The 8930-nt window shown below is 55.1% G+C and overlaps 21 non-coding genes across 21 annotated transcripts; 4 read left to right on the top strand and 17 right to left on the bottom strand.

Annotated features, from left to right (window-relative positions):
• Positions 1 to 116: 116 nt before the first annotated feature.
• On the bottom strand, positions 117 to 190 carry Trnai-aau. Its single transcript has one exon. It is a non-coding gene; the product is annotated as a tRNA-Ile (tRNA).
• A 199-nt stretch (positions 191 to 389) lies between these two features.
• Positions 390 to 461, bottom strand: Trnae-uuc. The gene has a single exon. It is a non-coding gene; the product is annotated as a tRNA-Glu (tRNA).
• A 305-nt stretch (positions 462 to 766) lies between these two features.
• Positions 767 to 839, bottom strand: Trnam-cau. Its single transcript has one exon. It is a non-coding gene; the product is annotated as a tRNA-Met (tRNA).
• A 379-nt stretch (positions 840 to 1218) lies between these two features.
• Trnag-gcc lies at positions 1219 to 1289 on the bottom strand. Its single transcript has one exon. It is a non-coding gene; the product is annotated as a tRNA-Gly (tRNA).
• A 324-nt stretch (positions 1290 to 1613) lies between these two features.
• Trnag-ucc lies at positions 1614 to 1685 on the top strand. The gene has a single exon. It is a non-coding gene; the product is annotated as a tRNA-Gly (tRNA).
• A 598-nt stretch (positions 1686 to 2283) lies between these two features.
• Positions 2284 to 2357, bottom strand: Trnai-aau. The gene has a single exon. It is a non-coding gene; the product is annotated as a tRNA-Ile (tRNA).
• A 197-nt stretch (positions 2358 to 2554) lies between these two features.
• On the bottom strand, positions 2555 to 2626 carry Trnae-uuc. Its single transcript has one exon. It is a non-coding gene; the product is annotated as a tRNA-Glu (tRNA).
• A 305-nt stretch (positions 2627 to 2931) lies between these two features.
• On the bottom strand, positions 2932 to 3004 carry Trnam-cau. Its single transcript has one exon. It is a non-coding gene; the product is annotated as a tRNA-Met (tRNA).
• A 379-nt stretch (positions 3005 to 3383) lies between these two features.
• Positions 3384 to 3454, bottom strand: Trnag-gcc. The gene has a single exon. It is a non-coding gene; the product is annotated as a tRNA-Gly (tRNA).
• Positions 3455 to 3778: 324 nt separating this feature from the next.
• On the top strand, positions 3779 to 3850 carry Trnag-ucc. The gene has a single exon. It is a non-coding gene; the product is annotated as a tRNA-Gly (tRNA).
• A 598-nt stretch (positions 3851 to 4448) lies between these two features.
• Trnai-aau lies at positions 4449 to 4522 on the bottom strand. The gene has a single exon. It is a non-coding gene; the product is annotated as a tRNA-Ile (tRNA).
• A 198-nt stretch (positions 4523 to 4720) lies between these two features.
• Positions 4721 to 4792, bottom strand: Trnae-uuc. The gene has a single exon. It is a non-coding gene; the product is annotated as a tRNA-Glu (tRNA).
• Positions 4793 to 5097: 305 nt separating this feature from the next.
• On the bottom strand, positions 5098 to 5170 carry Trnam-cau. The gene has a single exon. It is a non-coding gene; the product is annotated as a tRNA-Met (tRNA).
• Positions 5171 to 5550: 380 nt separating this feature from the next.
• On the bottom strand, positions 5551 to 5621 carry Trnag-gcc. Its single transcript has one exon. It is a non-coding gene; the product is annotated as a tRNA-Gly (tRNA).
• Positions 5622 to 5946: 325 nt separating this feature from the next.
• Trnag-ucc lies at positions 5947 to 6018 on the top strand. Its single transcript has one exon. It is a non-coding gene; the product is annotated as a tRNA-Gly (tRNA).
• A 599-nt stretch (positions 6019 to 6617) lies between these two features.
• On the bottom strand, positions 6618 to 6691 carry Trnai-aau. Its single transcript has one exon. It is a non-coding gene; the product is annotated as a tRNA-Ile (tRNA).
• Positions 6692 to 6889: 198 nt separating this feature from the next.
• On the bottom strand, positions 6890 to 6961 carry Trnae-uuc. Its single transcript has one exon. It is a non-coding gene; the product is annotated as a tRNA-Glu (tRNA).
• Positions 6962 to 7266: 305 nt separating this feature from the next.
• Trnam-cau lies at positions 7267 to 7339 on the bottom strand. Its single transcript has one exon. It is a non-coding gene; the product is annotated as a tRNA-Met (tRNA).
• A 380-nt stretch (positions 7340 to 7719) lies between these two features.
• On the bottom strand, positions 7720 to 7790 carry Trnag-gcc. The gene has a single exon. It is a non-coding gene; the product is annotated as a tRNA-Gly (tRNA).
• Positions 7791 to 8115: 325 nt separating this feature from the next.
• Positions 8116 to 8186, top strand: Trnag-ucc. The gene has a single exon. It is a non-coding gene; the product is annotated as a tRNA-Gly (tRNA).
• A 598-nt stretch (positions 8187 to 8784) lies between these two features.
• On the bottom strand, positions 8785 to 8858 carry Trnai-aau. The gene has a single exon. It is a non-coding gene; the product is annotated as a tRNA-Ile (tRNA).
• Positions 8859 to 8930: the final 72 nt, after the last annotated feature.

Genomic DNA, 8930 nt, shown 5'->3' with positions numbered 1-8930 from the left:
TTCCCGACGAGTCGGGTTCGGATCCTCTGTCAACTTCCACGCAGGGTGATGATCTTTTGGTCATCACACTCGCCAGCTGAAATCGGCGCTGCCTTTTCGTAGTAGTAAAAGAGTAGTGGCCCGTGGGGGGATCGAACCCACGACCTTCGCGTTATTAGCACGACGCTCTAACCAACTGAGCTAACGGGCCCCAGCAGATGCAGTTGCTCAGCCCTACGCTGGAAACTGGTGGCATGAAGCCGTACACCATTTCTATGGTCGTCGTGCGTCTGCTTCCCTAGTCTATATTCTGCTGACGGTCACGAAACAGTAGCTATATTGCGAGCAGGACGGGAAACGGCCGCTCGGACAGCTCAAACTTGTCACGACTCGTGGTGGAAAAAATTCCGTTCCGGTACCGGGAATCGAACCCGGGCCTCCTGGGTGAAAGCCAGGTATCCTAGCCACTAGACCACACCGGATGCGGCCGTTTCGTTCGACCGTTCGTACGGTCGCTTGTCGCATTTCGTGTCGAGTGCCGCGTCGGCGCCCTTCTCTCTTTGCGAGCATCTTTGCACAGACTGACTGGCAAGGCGCGCACCTCAAACGCCGCAGAGCAATGCTTTTGGCTTCATGCTCTGCTGGGAGAAGAGGAAAAGGGAAGCTGTAAGTAGCAATAACAGGAGGTAAACATTTTCCCGCTGAAGCGTTGAAAAGTTGTGGATAACAAACAAGAACTACGTTGGCGCCCTAGCAACAGCGCCACCATCAGTCACAGAAAATTAAATGCCCCGGGTGAGGATCGAACTCACGACCTTAAGATTATGAGACTTACGCGCTGCCTACTGCGCTACCGAGGCACGGGTGCACCACTGGTCCTGGAAACTGGGTAAATACCGTACCCAATATTAGACGTAGAGACACTGTACTTCCTGGGTAACGTGTTCTGTTGCTACACGCGCACTGCCGGCCCAGTTGATTGCGGTGTTGCTGCAGCTGTTGCAACGATAGGCAGCACTCCTTGTCGTTAAAGCTCAGTGCCTCGGAGGCACCTGGACACAGCAACTTGTGAGGCCAAGCCGACGCTAGTCTGCAGAACATCATGCGAGCGTCCTAGTGGGGACCGGCGAGTGCTGCGTTCTCGGTTCTTCTCAAGGGAATCCAGCTATATATTCTTGCGGATCGTGCATCTCAAGCGCGCAAGCCACACGCAGCATTATCGCGGGAAAAGCAAAATGATGCATCGGCCGGGAATCGAACCCGGGCCGCCCGCGTGGCAGGCGAGCATTCTACCACTGAACCACCGATGCTGGGGCCAGCGGCAACTTCACGCTGCTTCCGAGCAGATGTCTCAAGGGAAAGTGGGACTGCCGTCAAGCGCCGTAGCATTCTGTGGAGAAGATGCTGCAGACGCTGAATCCTGCACTGCACTGCTTAAAAATGCCGCCAGAACGCGGTCCTCGCCGGCGCCGACTCTTGCCAAAGGATGCGAAATGTGCGCGGATACGCTGTCCGAATGCGTCTGGATGTGCTCCCCTAGCCTACCTCGAAATGCGCCTGCCAGGTACGATCACCTTCGGCCGCTGCCGACAGGCGGGAAGCCGACACAGCGCGGAGGCGGGGCGCTCGCTTGTGCGGTGGTGGTGTAATGGTCAGCATAGTTGCCTTCCAAGCAGTTGATCCGGGTTCGATTCCCGGCCACCGCAGCAGGCTTTTAATTTCGCGTATGAGTACTTTTGCCACGCGCTCTTAAATTATTGTTTTTCCGGCCTCCTACTCGCTGCATACCAGCCCTTAGTGTGTCTCGACTTGTCTCGACTTTGCTCGGCTGACGCGAGAGCTGACGCTCTCAAATCGGCCTATATCAAAACGACAAGCACGAGAAACGACTGAGAGAGGTAAAGAGAGGTGAGGCTAGGCGATGGACACACAGCACGCCCCCTTCATTTCACGGTGGCGTCTCCCTGACCGAATCGGGCTGCAGCTCCGAAAACTAAGGAGAAACAAAAATAGGAAGTAAAACTGCCAATAGTACCCTGTGTTCCCATGCGCTCACCCGCCCAAGTACTGACAGGGGCCAAAGTGGTTGCGCATCGGCAATCGGACATTTTCTTTCATTTTCTCTTTATCGGTTGAGAACCAGTGTATTCAAGATATTATGGCCATTGCCGAGTGAATGATGTAGCGCTTCCCGACGAGTCGGGTTCGGATCCTCTGTCAACTTCCACGCAGGGTGATGATCTTTTGGTCATCACACTCGCCAGCTGAAATCGGCGCTGCCTTTTCGTAGTAGTAAAAGAGTAGTGGCCCGTGGGGGGATCGAACCCACGACCTTCGCGTTATTAGCACGACGCTCTAACCAACTGAGCTAACGGGCCCCAGCAGATGCAGTTGCTCAGCCCTACGCTGGAAACTGGTGGCATGAAGCCGTACACCATTTCTATGGTCGTCGTGCGTCTGCTTCCCTAGTCTATATCTGCTGACGGTCACGAAACAGTAGCTATATTGCGAGCAGGACGGGAAACGGCCGCTCGGACAGCTCAAACTTGTCACGACTCGTGTGGAAAAAATTCCGTTCCGGTACCGGGAATCGAACCCGGGCCTCCTGGGTGAAAGCCAGGTATCCTAGCCACTAGACCACACCGGATGCGGCCGTTTCGTTCGACCGTTCGTACGGTCGCTTGTCGCATTTCGTGTCGAGTGCCGCGTCGGCGCCCTTCTCTCTTTGCGAGCATCTTTGCACAGACTGACTGGCAAGGCGCGCACCTCAAACGCCGCAGAGCAATGCTTTTGGCTTCATGCTCTGCTGGGAGAAGAGGAAAAGGGAAGCTGTAAGTAGCAATAACAGGAGGTAAACATTTTCCCGCTGAAGCGTTGAAAAGTTGTGGATAACAAACAAGAACTACGTTGGCGCCCTAGCAACAGCGCCACCATCAGTCACAGAAAATTAAATGCCCCGGGTGAGGATCGAACTCACGACCTTAAGATTATGAGACTTACGCGCTGCCTACTGCGCTACCGAGGCACGGGTGCACCACTGGTCCTGGAAACTGGGTAAATACCGTACCCAATATTAGACGTAGAGACACTGTACTTCCTGGGTAACGTGTTCTGTTGCTACACGCGCACTGCCGGCCCAGTTGATTGCGGTGTTGCTGCAGCTGTTGCAACGATAGGCAGCACTCCTTGTCGTTAAAGCTCAGTGCCTCGGAGGCACCTGGACACAGCAACTTGTGAGGCCAAGCGACGCTAGTCTGCAGAACATCATGCGAGCGTCCTAGTGGGGACCGGCGAGTGCTGCGTTCTCGGTTCTTCTCAAGGGAATCCAGCTATATATTCTTGCGGATCGTGCATCTCAAGCGCGCAAGCCACACGGCAGCATTATCGCGGGAAAAGCAAAATGATGCATCGGCCGGGAATCGAACCCGGGCCGCCCGCGTGGCAGGCGAGCATTCTACCACTGAACCACCGATGCTGGGGCCAGCGGCAACTTCACGCTGCTTCCCGAGCAGATGTCTCAAGGGAAAGTGGGACTGCCGTCAAGCGCCGTAGCATTCTGTGGAGAAGATGCTGCAGACGCTGAATCCTGCACTGCACTGCTTAAAAATGCCGCCAGAACGCGGTCCTCGCCGGCGCCGACTCTTGCCAAAGGATGCGAAATGTGCGCGGATACGCTGTCCGAATGCGTCTGGATGTGCTCCCCTAGCCTACCTCGAATGCGCCTGCCAGGTACGATCACCTTCGGCCGCTGCCGACAGGCGGGAAGCCGACACAGCGCGGAGGCGGGGCGCTCGCTTGTGCGGTGGTGGTGTAATGGTCAGCATAGTTGCCTTCCAAGCAGTTGATCCGGGTTCGATTCCCGGCCACCGCAGCAGGCTTTTAATTTCGCGTATGAGTACTTTTGCCACGCGCTCTTAAATTATTGTTTTTCCGGCCTCCTACTCGCTGCATACCAGCCCTTAGTGTGTCTCGACTTGTCTCGACTTTGCTCGGCTGACGCGAGAGCTGACGCTCTCAAATCGGCCTATATCAAAACGACAAGCACGAGAAACGACTGAGAGAGGTAAAGAGAGGTGAGGCTAGGCGATGGACACACAGCACGCCCCCTTCATTTCACGGTGGCGTCTCCCTGACCGAATCGGGCTGCAGCTCCGAAAACTAAGGAGAAACAAAAATAGGAAGTAAAACTGCCAATAGTACCCTGTGTTCCCATGCGCTCACCCGCCCAAGTACTGACAGGGGCCAAAGTGGTTGCGCATCGGCAATCGGACATTTTCTTTCATTTTCTCTTTATCGGTTGAGAACCAGTGTATTCAAGATATTATGGCCATTGCCGAGTGAATGATGTAGCGCTTCCCGACGAGTCGGGTTCGGATCCTCTGTCAACTTCCACGCAGGGTGATGATCTTTTGGTCATCACACTCGCCAGCTGAAATCGGCGCTGCCTTTTCGTAGTAGTAAAAGAGTAGTGGCCCGTGGGGGGATCGAACCCACGACCTTCGCGTTATTAGCACGACGCTCTAACCAACTGAGCTAACGGGCCCCAGCAGATGCAGTTGCTCAGCCCTACGCTGGAAACTGGTGGCATGAAGCCGTACACCATTTCTATGGTCGTCGTGCGTCTGCTTCCCTAGTCTATATTCTGCTGACGGTCACGAAACAGTAGCTATATTGCGAGCAGGACGGGAAACGGCCGCTCGGACAGCTCAAACTTGTCACGACTCGTGTGGAAAAAATTCCGTTCCGGTACCGGGAATCGAACCCGGGCCTCCTGGGTGAAAGCCAGGTATCCTAGCCACTAGACCACACCGGATGCGGCCGTTTCGTTCGACCGTTCGTACGGTCGCTTGTCGCATTTCGTGTCGAGTGCCGCGTCGGCGCCCTTCTCTCTTTGCGAGCATCTTTGCACAGACTGACTGGCAAGGCGCGCACCTCAAACGCCGCAGAGCAATGCTTTTGGCTTCATGCTCTGCTGGGAGAAGAGGAAAAGGGAAGCTGTAAGTAGCAATAACAGGAGGTAAACATTTTCCCGCTGAAGCGTTGAAAAGTTGTGGATAACAAACAAGAACTACGTTGGCGCCCTAGCAACAGCGCCACCATCAGTCACAGAAAATTAAATGCCCCGGGTGAGGATCGAACTCACGACCTTAAGATTATGAGACTTACGCGCTGCCTACTGCGCTACCGAGGCACGGGTGCACCACTGGTCCTGGAAACTGGGTAAATACCGTACCCAATATTAGACGTAGAGACACTGTACTTCCTGGGTAACGTGTTCTGTTGCTACACGCGCACTGCCGGCCCAGTTGATTGCGGTGTTGCTGCAGCTGTTGCAACGATAGGCAGCACTCCTTGTCGTTAAAGCTCAGTGCCTCGGAGGCACCTGGACACAGCAACTTGTGAGGCCAAGCCGACGCTAGTCTGCAGAACATCATGCGAGCGTCCTAGTGGGGACCGGCGAGTGCTGCGTTCTCGGTTCTTCTCAAGGGAATCCAGCTATATATTCTTGCGGATCGTGCATCTCAAGCGCGCAAGCCACACGGCAGCATTATCGCGGGAAAAGCAAAATGATGCATCGGCCGGGAATCGAACCCGGGCCGCCCGCGTGGCAGGCGAGCATTCTACCACTGAACCACCGATGCTGGGGCCAGCGGCAACTTCACGCTGCTTCCCGAGCAGATGTCTCAAGGGAAAGTGGGACTGCCGTCAAGCGCCGTAGCATTCTGTGGAGAAGATGCTGCAGACGCTGAATCCTGCACTGCACTGCTTAAAAATGCCGCCAGAACGCGGTCCTCGCCGGCGCCGACTCTTGCCAAAGGATGCGAAATGTGCGCGGATACGCTGTCCGAATGCGTCTGGATGTGCTCCCCTAGCCTACCTCGAAATGCGCCTGCCAGGTACGATCACCTTCGGCCGCTGCCGACAGGCGGGAAGCCGACACAGCGCGGAGGCGGGGCGCTCGCTTGTGCGGTGGTGGTGTAATGGTCAGCATAGTTGCCTTCCAAGCAGTTGATCCGGGTTCGATTCCCGGCCACCGCAGCAGGCTTTTAATTTCGCGTATGAGTACTTTTGCCACGCGCTCTTAAATTATTGTTTTTTCCGGCCTCCTACTCGCTGCATACCAGCCCTTAGTGTGTCTCGACTTGTCTCGACTTTGCTCGGCTGACGCGAGAGCTGACGCTCTCAAATCGGCCTATATCAAAACGACAAGCACGAGAAACGACTGAGAGAGGTAAAGAGAGGTGAGGCTAGGCGATGGACACACAGCACGCCCCCTTCATTTCACGGTGGCGTCTCCCTGACCGAATCGGGCTGCAGCTCCGAAAACTAAGGAGAAACAAAAATAGGAAGTAAAACTGCCAATAGTACCCTGTGTTCCCATGCGCTCACCCCGCCCAAGTACTGACAGGGGCCAAAGTGGTTGCGCATCGGCAATCGGACATTTTCTTTCATTTTCTCTTTATCGGTTGAGAACCAGTGTATTCAAGATATTATGGCCATTGCCGAGTGAATGATGTAGCGCTTCCCGACGAGTCGGGTTCGGATCCTCTGTCAACTTCCACGCAGGGTGATGATCTTTGGTCATCACACTCGCCAGCTGAAATCGGCGCTGCCTTTTCGTAGTAGTAAAAGAGTAGTGGCCCGTGGGGGGATCGAACCCACGACCTTCGCGTTATTAGCACGACGCTCTAACCAACTGAGCTAACGGGCCCCAGCAGATGCAGTTGCTCAGCCCTACGCTGGAAACTGGTGGCATGAAGCCGTACACCATTTCTATGGTCGTCGTGCGTCTGCTTCCCTAGTCTATATTCTGCTGACGGTCACGAAACAGTAGCTATATTGCGAGCAGGACGGGAAACGGCCGCTCGGACAGCTCAAACTTGTCACGACTCGTGTGGAAAAAATTCCGTTCCGGTACCGGGAATCGAACCCGGGCCTCCTGGGTGAAAGCCAGGTATCCTAGCCACTAGACCACACCGGATGCGGCCGTTTCGTTCGACCGTTCGTACGGTCGCTTGTCGCATTTCGTGTCGAGTGCCGCGTCGGCGCCCTTCTCTCTTTGCGAGCATCTTTGCACAGACTGACTGGCAAGGCGCGCACCTCAAACGCCGCAGAGCAATGCTTTTGGCTTCATGCTCTGCTGGGAGAAGAGGAAAAGGGAAGCTGTAAGTAGCAATAACAGGAGGTAAACATTTTCCCGCTGAAGCGTTGAAAAGTTGTGGATAACAAACAAGAACTACGTTGGCGCCCTAGCAACAGCGCCACCATCAGTCACAGAAAATTAAATGCCCCGGGTGAGGATCGAACTCACGACCTTAAGATTATGAGACTTACGCGCTGCCTACTGCGCTACCGAGGCACGGGTGCACCACTGGTCCTGGAAACTGGGTAAATACCGTACCCAATATTAGACGTAGAGACACTGTACTTCCTGGGTAACGTGTTCTGTTGCTACACGCGCACTGCCGGCCCAGTTGATTGCGGTGTTGCTGCAGCTGTTGCAACGATAGGCAGCACTCCTTGTCGTTAAAGCTCAGTGCCTCGGAGGCACCTGGACACAGCAACTTGTGAGGCCAAGCCGACGCTAGTCTGCAGAACATCATGCGAGCGTCCTAGTGGGGACCGGCGAGTGCTGCGTTCTCGGTTCTTCTCAAGGGAATCCAGCTATATATTCTTGCGGATCGTGCATCTCAAGCGCGCAAGCCACACGGCAGCATTATCGCGGGAAAAGCAAAATGATGCATCGGCCGGGAATCGAACCCGGGCCGCCCGCGTGGCAGGCGAGCATTCTACCACTGAACCACCGATGCTGGGGCCAGCGGCAACTTCACGCTGCTTCCCGAGCAGATGTCTCAAGGGAAAGTGGGACTGCCGTCAAGCGCCGTAGCATTCTGTGGAGAAGATGCTGCAGACGCTGAATCCTGCACTGCACTGCTTAAAAATGCCGCCAGAACGCGGTCCTCGCCGGCGCCGACTCTTGCCAAAGGATGCGAAATGTGCGCGGATACGCTGTCCGAATGCGTCTGGATGTGCTCCCCTAGCCTACCTCGAAATGCGCCTGCCAGGTACGATCACCTTCGGCCGCTGCCGACAGGCGGGAAGCCGACACAGCGCGGAGGCGGGGCGCTCGCTTGTGCGGTGGTGGTGTAATGGTCAGCATAGTTGCCTTCCAAGCAGTTGATCCGGGTTCGATTCCGGCCACCGCAGCAGGCTTTTAATTTCGCGTATGAGTACTTTTGCCACGCGCTCTTAAATTATTGTTTTTCCGGCCTCCTACTCGCTGCATACCAGCCCTTAGTGTGTCTCGACTTGTCTCGACTTTGCTCGGCTGACGCGAGAGCTGACGCTCTCAAATCGGCCTATATCAAAACGACAAGCACGAGAAACGACTGAGAGAGGTAAAGAGAGGTGAGGCTAGGCGATGGACACACAGCACGCCCCCTTCATTTCACGGTGGCGTCTCCCTGACCGAATCGGGCTGCAGCTCCGAAAACTAAGGAGAAACAAAAATAGGAAGTAAAACTGCCAATAGTACCCTGTGTTCCCATGCGCTCACCCGCCCAAGTACTGACAGGGGCCAAAGTGGTTGCGCATCGGCAATCGGACATTTTCTTTCATTTTCTCTTTATCGGTTGAGAACCAGTGTATTCAAGATATTATGGCCATTGCCGAGTGAATGATGTAGCGCTTCCCGACGAGTCGGGTTCGGATCCTCTGTCAACTTCCACGCAGGGTGATGATCTTTTGGTCATCACACTCGCCAGCTGAAATCGGCGCTGCCTTTTCGTAGTAGTAAAAGAGTAGTGGCCCGTGGGGGGATCGAACCCACGACCTTCGCGTTATTAGCACGACGCTCTAACCAACTGAGCTAACGGGCCCCAGCAGATGCAGTTGCTCAGCCCTACGCTGGAAACTGGTGGCATGAAGCCGTACACCATTTCTATGGTCGT

The sequence above is a fragment of the Schistocerca piceifrons genome, chromosome 2 (genome assembly GCF_021461385.2).
Source record: "Schistocerca piceifrons isolate TAMUIC-IGC-003096 chromosome 2, iqSchPice1.1, whole genome shotgun sequence".
NCBI classification, from domain to species: Eukaryota; Metazoa; Arthropoda; class Insecta; order Orthoptera; family Acrididae; genus Schistocerca; species Schistocerca piceifrons.
Note: the sequence above shows the minus strand (reverse complement) of the source record. Positions and strands in the feature narration are given on the sequence as shown.